Genomic DNA, 10,000 nt, shown 5'->3' with positions numbered 1-10,000 from the left:
TGAGTGAGCTGGAGTTCGTGACTGTTCAAGGAGGGTGGGTGAGAGCTTCTTAGCGCATGTATAGTGAAAATATCAACGCATGTTAATGATTTAGATCAACTTTCTTAACACTAAACCTTTTAGAACGACATTGAGTGCAAACATAATGATAATATAAACATCAGTAAACGCTTAAGAGAGAGAGAGAGAGAGAAGAGAGAGAGAGAGAGAGAGAGAGAGAGAGAGAGATCTGGACGAAGGCACAATGAAAGGATAAACACAAGACGTTTTAGAACAAACTGCGACCAGAGATATCTTCATCCAAGGCGAAAGCAATAAATCAGATTTTGCAGAATTTCAGCTAGAACCCTGAACGCAATATACCTAATAAGATAAAAACGTCCGTGAACGCTTTATGGTAGAACGCGAGAGAAACAACGAGCGGCGGTGAACGCGTTATGTAACGAGATCGGGAGTTCGCACAGAAACGTACGTACGCGTACTATACCAGTTATTATAGCCGCCAGTCGCCGTCCTAAAAGGCCCCTTTAATAATCTCCTACAAAGCTCTAGTAATGACGCTGTTTATTAATAATACAACGCGTAATCCGAAAGGCATCATGTCCTCTGTGGCTCCTAATTCTTCCCTATCCCCTCTTCCCCATCCCTCCCCTGTCCTCCCCTGCCCTCCCCTCCCCGCCCCTTTGGAATGCCGGCGCTCTTTCCAAATTAGGTCTGGGGCACAGTTAATGGGCAGTAATTAGCTTCCCATTTGCCCGGCCTAATTGTTCCCTGTGTGTCAAGGAAGGAAGGAATTCGTCGGCGATAATATGGGTTGTCCTTATTGGGGCCCTTCCCGCTTCCAGACGGCGTTTTTGGTTATTAATGTTTTCGTTATTGGGGTATTATTATTATTATTATTATTATTATTATTATTATTATTATTATTATTGGTAATTTATGTTTCTAAACTTGCAGAAGTCTTTAACAACTCTAGAGTATTCTAGTTCCTGTGACCAACGAGTTCTATTACCTATAACTGATCTAAAGAAATGAGCGGAGACTACTGTTTGCGCCCAGCATTGAAGATAATTCAAGTGCTCGCTGGAAGACATCAGCCGTAATTGTTACTTCAGTGATGAGTTTATATAAATGGTGTCTGTGTGTTCTTTCCGCCTCGGCTACATTACTTTCTGCCTTTTGCTTCTCTTCCATTCTCCCTGGTATCTTCTTAATTAGGTGTCCAGCTTCTTTAACTGTACACAGCCCCAGTTTTCACTGCTCAGTCAAGAATAAATCATTCGGGAGAGCTTAAGAGGACCTAAATGTGAGACACAGTAGTCTCGCTAGAATAATAGTAGTACTTAAGAGTAGATGAAGAGGTCTAAAGATAATTAGTTCTGCGGTACTTGTTCTTTTATATCGACGAGTTGTAGTTGATTAACCAAGCAAATGAGTAATGGATATGGAAATTTATTTTTAAAAGAACACTTGGGATGAATTATACTATTACTATGTTCAATATACCTTTGTTTTTTCTGTAAATGAACTCGTTTTACTTAGTCTCCGTCTGTCAAAAGTTGTGACGTCAAATAACTTTCAGTCAGTCAACCAATTTCAGTCAAAATCGCTTTACCATTGCCGAGGTGCAGTAACCTATCTATTGACAAGGGACAAAAGATGAATATTGAATTTTTTTTTTTTCAAACAGAAAAAAGCTGTTTTGGAGAATGTTTCGTGTTTCCTATGAATAGAGTGAGGAGGTATTAAAGAAATATATTTATTTATTGGAAATACGAAATAAACTACGAAGTGAAATGGAAGTATCTCGAAAGAAGACAAAGCAATCACATCACGCTCTGATTCACTTTGCTTGTTTGAGAGACCCGTTGCCGTTCACTTTATTTTCCTAAAGTATGGTGCAAGTTTCCAAGCACTTATTTTTGGGATGAGGTTGCCTGCCAGCTTCCGAGAATATGCCTGTGAACTTGTTCACAGATGTCTCTCACCTATCCAAGTTCAGATTAGACCCAATGTTTGTAAGCTTTACTGATCAAAAGACATGCCAGTGCCTCAGATTCATTGGTGGTTACCTATCCAGCTACGGATCAAACCCAGTTAAGCTGCACATATCTAATTATAACCTTAAAGGCAGGAAACCGTTTATCCCTTCTTCACTTTCTTTACACTATGTACCATAAAGTAAATATCTAAGTCTGTCATCCTATTTTGTCTATTTGCACAGCTCCCAGATCGACTTCAGCGAGAAATAGAGCAATGGAAGGAGTCTCTTTCTTGTTAAAGGACTCCTGAGCGGAAGAATGTACTGGAAATCGCACACGGGCTTCACTGCATAAGATTTGGCAATGGTTACTGCTTTAGTTGAAGCCAGCTTTAATTCAAGTTGGCCCGTAAGACTGATAAGTTTATGAGGCATGCTGTGGACCACTGGAGTCGTACCTACAATTGAGACAAGACCCAGAAGACTAACACCTAAACAACGACCGCCACTCATCCCCACCCTCCCACAACAATCCCCACCCGAGACCCCATCTCACTAACCTCACACCCTATAGCGGCTGCCACTTTTACTTTCCCTAACGGTTCTTCTGGTAATAAATATGCATGCTTGTGCGACGTCCTTGGTTCTGTAGGATCCTATGGTGCATCCGACTTGCCGCTCTTTGCGGGTCCCCTCCTTCCACTTTTATGTTGTTTGCTTCAAAGATTTGGTAAGATGGGATTTTAATTTTTCTGGATTTTAATGATCTTTTGTCTGGATTAGCTTAGTGCTAAATATTGGCAGTACACGCACACATTCTCGCGCGCATACATACACTATATATATATATATATATATATATATATATATATATATATATATATATATATATATATATATATATATATACATATATATATATATACATATACATATACATATATACATATACATACACACACATGCATACATACATGGTAAAGTATTACTTTGTCACTGATTTTGCACAAAGAATTTTTTTAGCTTCAGTTATTAAGCGACGAACAGCTCATTACTGTCGAATTCAATGTATCTTGGGTGCCCATATCCCAGATGTAATTATTTATGTGTGCATTGACATTGACCCGGATTAGATAGAGCCTATGCCTTTTTTGGGTTGGCATGTAGGTGGCAGTGACTCAGGCTCCCAGCTGAGTGCCTAAGCCACTGTCACCTAAATGCTTACTCAAGAAGACATTGGTTCGAATCCTGATCAAGGTAGGTGCTCTAAGCGTATATTATTCCCTTAGGATATAATTTATTCCCAAAGTACACCGAATGCCATATTAGTGGGTTATTTGTGGCTTAACTATGTATCATTTAGTGTATTTTTGTTGGTAGAGTCCTGCCTGTTCGTGGTGAGAGGCTTTTATTTTTTTTTATTCTTTTACAGTTTTCAAGATGGCGGATTCCGTCTAGCAGTCTTCAAACTCAGCGGTGACACTGAAACATGTGCATATGATAGTACTTGGTCGGTATAGAGCTGAAGACCTTATACTTACGTTGTTAATTATAGAATTTAAGGATATTCTTTTAAGTACAAGGAGGATAGCGTAATAGTTTAGCTAAACAACACAGAATAGCGGTCAAAGATGTGAGAGGTGAATTACAAGATAAATTATAATTTCGTGTGAATTGTGAGAAGGAATTTGAAAAACGCACCTAACCATTGTTGTAGTTGGTTTGGCAACGATGACATTTTCCAACAGGGCTTGGAAACTAACTGAATTATCGATTCCCAATCTTTTGCTTATAGATTGCAAAGCAAGTCGGGGTCCCCTGGCGGACACTGTAGGCAATTAAAGTAATTAACTAACTGAGCTGTCAGTCGCCCTAGTCTGAGTGGCAGTTGGATCTATGGCTCCCAGCGGAATCCCCGCTACCTGAAATAAAAGTTTCCTATTGTACGACTCCTGTAGGATTTATCTTTTACGTTTTCCTTTTGATGAGGCTCTTGGGAGTTCCTCTGAGTCAAATGACAAGAGAGGCGGGGCCTCAAAAGTCTCAGAATAAAAGGGAAAGGGAAGAGAAGTAATTGTTGTTATAGAAGTCTTCGCACGGCAAAAATCTTAGAAGTAGCCATCTGTCTTTTGTTTGTAATGCCCCTTTACGTAGGTGAATAGTGTCGTTGGTGTCCATTTAGGATGATTAAGGCATTAGGCTATGCCCCCACATGCGGACTTAATGCCTCCGGTTGCTATAAACGGAGTGTTTACGATTCACTCATTCATCACCACGTGAATGACCTATTTGGTCCCAGTTCTTGGCCTATGGCCTAGACCTGGTATTTCATCCTGATCCTTCGGGCCAGCCCTGTAATTTCAGTATTATTATTAAGAAGTATCGATGGATAAACGAAGTTTTTTTATTTTTTTTTTTCAAATACATACAAGGACATTTTACATAAGGCTTAAATGGAGAATATAGCAGCATTTTCTTTTGTATTAAAAGCTGACACAATTCATCATTTTTTACCGTCGTAGCTGAACACTTTCAAGTTCGTCCAAGTCTCAGGGGATTGAAGTTGTACCGGATGTCTCAAAGGCAATGTGTTCAAGCCAGGAACTTGCTCGTCGACCGGTTCCATTAATCCATTGCACCAATTATTTGATCTGTGAAACACACTGCCAGCCTTTGTTTCCTCTACCATGAGACTAGCTTTTTTTTTAATTAACAACTATACCCGCCATGTTTATTTTTCTTAAGTGAATTAGTTTAAAGAGTTGCTTTGACATACTGATGCAGAGAAGATTTTTTTTTTAATTAAACCGCAGTTTCGAGGAATACGCTGTAATTCACAAACAGCCTCGAAGTATCTCATCTCCTTTCAGTGTAGCTAATACAGAATCGGTCCCTCAAATTGCGCTCTCTCCCTGAAATTTGTGGTTTTATTGTATCCATTAGAGTTCTTCATTGAGCTTCCGATGTCATGAAACTAAGTTCAGTGATTTCCCTCACTGAACTAACATGTGCTCGATTTGATGCCGATGGTGATGCTGTCGAGAGTCGCCTGTTATGTAGGTGCTAGGATGTCAAACACACTGCCAAGTATGAGAGATTTTTCATTTTTCCCACTGTAAAGTTAAGGATCAGTTCTCCTTGAAGTATTGTCATTTCTGATAGCTTAAACAAAGTTCTGTAGAACAACTTAGGGAGTTTGGTACTGCTCACTTTGTTTTGTCTGAATGTACATATTCTGATATATGTTTATTTATTTACTGCTTATTTGTAATCATGAAAACTTTTTTTTTTTATATCACATATGAACATCCTTTTCCGTGAAACTTGAGCATCCTTTTCTGTGAAACCTGGCTTATCCCATGTGAATCATTTATGTTTTTGGTATTGTTTGTAGCAGCACCTTCCTACATCGGACACATTATCACATCGTAGTGATAGTGGGCGTAATGTCCTTCACTGCAGGAGAAGAGAGCTCTTGTTATTGATTGATGGAGTCCACTAAAGACTTATCACTTGATACGATAAGTGTTTTGGTTGGGTGTTTAAGGGCAATTAATTTTTTTCACCTTGTTTTTTTTCAGTTAATTGGTCTTCTTCATTGTGAAAGCCAAGTTTTTATATCAGTATTAGACGAAAAAGTTTGCTGGTACAAAGAAAAAAATGTTTGTTAGTTTAGCTACCGAATGCCAGATTTTTTTTACCAGAGGATGGTCTTGGAAATTTACCTTGGAAAAACTACGAGTTATTTATGCGTCATTCTGTAGGGAGGAAGGGGGTGTGCTATACTTGGAAGATCTCTTGAAATCTTTTTTTTGTCAGTCCAGAGGTAATTGGATATTTATTGAATGGATACATCCAAGTAAAAAACAAATATTCTGGTCAGAGTTTTGTTCCATTCACACTAATGCCAGTGCTGGAAATGTCCTCCTATGGCTTTTTTTTTTAATGTGATTTCCCATCCTTCAAGAGTTGCAGTTCCATTCTTCCTGGTTAAGCCTCACTTTTTCTCTATTACTGCTTCCTTCCTAATTTCCATGGGCCCATATCTAGCTCTGCTTAATAACTAAGCCTCATATTCCTATTCATTTTCCTGGTTTATTGCTTCTTGTTTCCAAAAGCTCAATTTTTCTGCCTTATGTCTTTCCTATTCTTTCTTTAATTTTTTTCTTTATCGTGAAGAGGTCACATACAACAGTTGGATGGATGCCCATCCGGTGGCCTTTGCATTAAAAGAAAAATTTGAATAGCTCGTCTCATTTTTCCTAGGTTATTCCATTCCATTGCCTGTCGAATAGTCCTGTGCTCTTTCATTTCAAAGAGGAAATTTGCAGTAGAATATCTTTATATCTCTCCCTCGATACTACCCTTAAGTAGTGAAGAATTCCGATCTGATTTTTGGTAAAGCATTTAGCATACCATAATACTGACTATTTCACGTTATCTCTTTATCAGTTATTTTTCCAAAGGGATTTTAAGATGGAGAATCTTACAGTCCGTTTCATCTTTACTATTATTATTACTACTGCTTCAGTTGTTACTGTTAAAGTTCAAGTACACTAGTGTTTCGTGCGCAAATATTAGTTTGTTTTCATTCAATGTATTTTTTCATTCGTCTTCGTTTTTTACATATGGGTATTTTGTATTTCAGGTCATTGGCCTTTTTGTTTCTTTAAGAGTTTTTTCATTTGAAATAATAATAATAATAATAATAATAATAATAATAATAATAATAATAATTGAGAAGTAGATTCCGACATTTGCCAGTTAATCAAGATTGTACTACTACAACTGTTACTGCTGCTACGCCTATCAGTACTCTGTGATTATATCACTCATTCATCGTCATGTGGTACATCAACTTATCTCATTTTATCAAGGGATATCATGAGATCAACGATTAGAATCTATCTCACAAACACGTCTTGCGCAAGTCGCAGAAATGCGCAGCGCCCTTTCCACGATTACTGCGCCACACGTTGAACTAATTTCAAATATAAACACAGTAAAGAAAAAAAAATCGTCTCGGTTTTTTGGCTTCGTCACTGTTGTTACGTAACATATGCAAGTGACGTGTGATGCATTTGGTTTATTATTATTTATTAAATGTTTTGAAACCATCGGGATGTTGAAGATAACCAGGATTTGTAAACAAACAAGTTCGTTTTACCTCCCTGCTCACCTGGAGAACTTCTTAATTATGACGTAGGGCAGGTGATGATCGCCTGAAAAATTTCGCCACTGAATAGTTGCGGTTGGATTTAGATTAAGCAGTAGCTAATTATAAAGCATGGAAACACAAGAAGACATTTCAGTACAAAAAAAAGTTACAACCCCGCTAGAGAAGAACAGTTACTAATTATAAAGCAAAGAATTACAGCTATACTTTTAAATACAAAATAAGTCAGGTTTAGTTAGAATGAGAGGAATTACTAATTATAATAGGCATTAAATCATTTTAATACTTGAGCTACATGAATGAATTTGAAAAAAACAGAAATGTTTAAGCCTACGTAAATGGTCGTCTTTATGCTAATAGAATTCCTTTAATTGAAATTCACCGCTAGAAATTCATTGTATATATATATATATATATATATATATATATATATATATATATATATATATATATATATATATATATATATTATATATATATATATTGTATATTTGTATGTACGTATGTATGTATGTATAGTGTGTGTGTGGTATTGAAATGTCACTTACGATCCGTATCATTATTCTCACTACTAAACCTGGAACTGACAGTTTCAATTTGGATATTAAAGTGAGCCAGAGTCTGTGGAAATTTGATGTCACCAAATTGTTATTTATTTTTTATTATCATAGTAATGGCATAACTTTGTCGAATAAGAGTTTTGTTTGTTGACTGATGTTAAATTTCCAAATTAAGCGAAATGTTGTTTGATGCAGATAATTCAACATTGCTCAGCACTTTGAATTGGAATTTGACTGGTATAAGATTCATATGCGATGAAGCTTAGTAGTCAATGAAATACAGTAATTGTGATGAATTATACTGTTAATGCTGACAGTTTTGTTCTGATCCTCTTTAATTTTACCTTGAATACCCGACTCTCTTGATAACAGACCATGAAAAATTAAAGAAAAATGGTAGGTCTGTTTTGCCATGAGAATGAAAGTCCCACGATGCCACCTAAATCAACGGTTTGTCCTATACAAAGGTCAAAAAATAGATCTGTACCAATTACTACAGATTTATGTGTGATTTAATTTCTTAGCTTTTGTTTATGTACCATGATCGACCGACTGTGTTCTTGTTTATACGTGCAAGAAAGTGTAACCTTACGCAGTGGTGATTATAAAAGAGAAAATCATTAAACGTCATATCGAGATTTGAAAATCATAAAAATGAGGAAATGGAGAAAATATCGAAGTGAAACTTATTAAGGTTTATTTTTCACTTCAAAAGGATTGGATTTGCGCCTTCTTGAATCTAAATCTTTCGGTTCTGAAGTTCTTCAGAAACTAATCCATTTATACCTTCTCAGTAGTTCAACTCTTTATTTTTTTGTTAAGACGCTTGTAACAGAACGAGGAATTTACTTTTAATCATACATGTTATATATATATATATATATATATATATATATATATATATATATATATATATATATATATATATATACATACATATGTATGTATGTATATACAGTACATATATATATGTATATGTATATATGTACATTATATGTATATATACACATATATATATATATATATATATATATATATATATATATATATATATATATATATATATATATATATGTGTGTGTGTGTGTGTGTGTGTGTGTGTGTATTGAAATGAAATGACTTAATCCCTGTTGCAACATAATTAATCCATAAACATCCCTTTTTTCGGAGTACATAATAGACCTAATTAGTGAAAGAATCCAAAAGGCTTAGTAGCCAGAGGCTACAGTATCATTCATAACAGACACTGCACTAAATGTTCCTTAGCTTTTAACGTATTATAATAGTCTCTTACCTGCGTTGTATTATGATGGGAAGTGTGGCTATTGTGCTTAGGCCAGGACCCACCGACTTAGGCTTACTTACCTCGACCTGTTTCAACTGCGTATCTTCGCTTTGGAATTACCGGGAAGAAAATTTGACCCAGTTGTTAATGGGTCAGTTAGAGAAGGCAGTTGTAAAATTACTGGGGCCCGTGAACCCGTATTCTGTTTGGTGTTTCGTCTAAGTAAAGACAGCCATGCACATAAACAGACACAAACACACACACACACACATCTACGGTATATATGTTTATTTAGATGCGTTGTGCATATATATATATATATATATATATATATATATATATATATATATATATATATATCATATTTATTTAGATATATACATATATATGAGCAGTGATTTTCTATTAAATATTATTTTCCTGGAATATATATATATTATATATACAGTATATTTATTGTATATATACTGTATATATGTATATGTATATATATGTGTCTGTATATGTGTATATATATATTATATATATATTTATTTATTTATTTATATATACATATATATGAACAGTGATTTTCTATTAAATATTATTTTTCTGAATATATATTATATATACAGTATATTTATTATATATATACTGTATATATGTATATATATGTTTCTGTATATGTATATATATATATGTGTATATGTATATATATATATATATATATATATATATATATATATATATATATATATATATATATATATATATATATATATATATCTATATATATTTATTCCGGAAAATATTTAATAGAAAATTATTGCTCAAGAAACCAGGAAATAGATTACAATATGGGAAACAGACATAGGAAAAAAGAAAAAATTCAGTAAACGATCAGTCTTTCATCAAAAACGGTGGTTTACAAGAAAACAAGAAAGCATAATGTTAAAGAAAAGTTTTTCATTATTATTCGATTACATTATAAGCCATGGCTCCAACCCTGTTGGGGTCCA

The 10,000-nt window shown here is 35.0% G+C and overlaps 1 protein-coding gene across 1 annotated transcript in view; it reads right to left on the bottom strand.

The window, feature by feature from the left end:
* The window catches only part of LOC136841973 (uncharacterized), a 61,585-nt gene that overhangs the window by 784 nt on the left and 50,801 nt on the right, over positions 1-10,000 (bottom strand). The window lies entirely within an intron of this gene.

The sequence above is a fragment of the Macrobrachium rosenbergii genome, chromosome 9 (assembly GCF_040412425.1).
Source record: "Macrobrachium rosenbergii isolate ZJJX-2024 chromosome 9, ASM4041242v1, whole genome shotgun sequence".
NCBI classification, from domain to species: Eukaryota; Metazoa; Arthropoda; class Malacostraca; order Decapoda; family Palaemonidae; genus Macrobrachium; species Macrobrachium rosenbergii.
The sequence above is the reverse complement of the archived record's forward strand: the minus strand, read 5'-3'. Positions and strand labels throughout refer to the sequence as shown.